Genomic DNA, 1,552 nt, shown 5'->3' on the forward strand with positions numbered 1-1,552 from the left:
AACTGTTTTCTGGAAATAATGTGGGAATTTACAGTTTGATTCTTAGAAATTTTCTTTAGTTAATCCTGTCTAAAATGGTGAAAATTATTTTGAAAAAGTGAATCTTGAGCTCAGGTGGAACAATTGCCTCTTTAATGTCTCTGAAACCATTCTTAGTGAAAAATGGCTGACAAAAGGTCAAAATGGCTGACAAAAAGCCTGGCTCTGGTTTGATGCTGTCAGAGACCTCATCCCATATTTTGTATTAATAAAATAGCTTAGATAAAGGTTTAGATAAGTTAGATAATGGTTGAACTTGACTGTTTTAGGAATTGAGCTTAGTATCTGATTCTATTTTGTTTGTACTGATTTCTTCTACTTATTATTGTTGATATAATGATTGATAAAAATGGCTATTGGGAAGTATGAAAGTAGAGAACTTGTAAACCCACTTGCCTTGAGCCATTACGATTTGATCTTTAAATAGATTTAGGATAGGCCTGCAAAGAAGGCTCAAAAAAGATAAGCCCCACCCAGTGCTTTGGAGTACTCAGGACATTTGCTTTCTAAGAGGCCTACTTACCTAGGAGTCTGTTGACAGATTAAAGACAAAGGAACTTTGGTTTTTTTTAATCTTGAACTAGTGGATTTTTGTCAGAAGCTGAAAAAAAGTCTGGAGACCTGAAGTAACTCTCCATTCTAGGACTAAATTGTTTAAGAGAGCCTGTGGGCAAGCTGAAATATTTTCTAGGTAACCACCTGGATCCACTTGTTGCATGGAAGTGAGAGAAATTCAGCAATAAAGAGATGGGTTTATAGGAAATAGAGGAGAAGACAAGAGTGGGTTGACTGCTCTGAAGTTCATGACCTAGCACAGGCCTATGGTTGTGGAAATTTGTCACAGTGCCCTTGGTCTAAAGGTAAGGCGACCAATGGTCATCCTGGTAAGGCTAAGTGAGGCAGCCCACATTGAGATGATGCAACCAGATGAAGAGAAAACATTTGAGCCTTTGAACTAGTGCATGTTGCTGCTGACTTTATGGATGGCCTGTCCTGATTTGACTTTGCTTTTGGATACAAATCTTACAAGGTTCCAACTGGAATGAAGATTCTTCATGTCAAAGAATACGATTGTCCTCTCAGAGCACTTAGTTGATGTCAGTGGGCCGTATAGAAATTGATACCCAAAAAGGGGCAGATAAAGGCATGAAATGGCTGGCTTACAAACTTTTAATAGGTGGTGGAATATATTCATAGGAATATGTTCATAGGATTGCGGTGTAGGAGTTACTGAACTCCAATTTTTAGACATAGAATAATTTTGTTTTGTTCACTTATAGAATGCAATATTTAAATGTGGGTGGCACATATTGAACTGTATGATTTTAGTTTTATCCTGTTAGGTACAGATATGATTTTATTATTGTTTGTTTGAAAATTATATATAGCTAAATAGTTGTATCAACGTGTCAAATTAACAAGGGGTAATATGTAGTAGTTACATAATCTGCTGTCAATTTGAGACTTAAGAGTGAAGGGAGGAATTCAGCCTGTCAATCAGGTCACAGTTTGA

This window comes from Echinops telfairi, unplaced genomic scaffold, assembly GCF_000313985.2.
Source record: "Echinops telfairi isolate 266 unplaced genomic scaffold, ASM31398v2 ScPeMD7_3533;HRSCAF=4204_0, whole genome shotgun sequence".
Taxonomy (NCBI): Eukaryota; Metazoa; Chordata; class Mammalia; order Afrosoricida; family Tenrecidae; genus Echinops; species Echinops telfairi.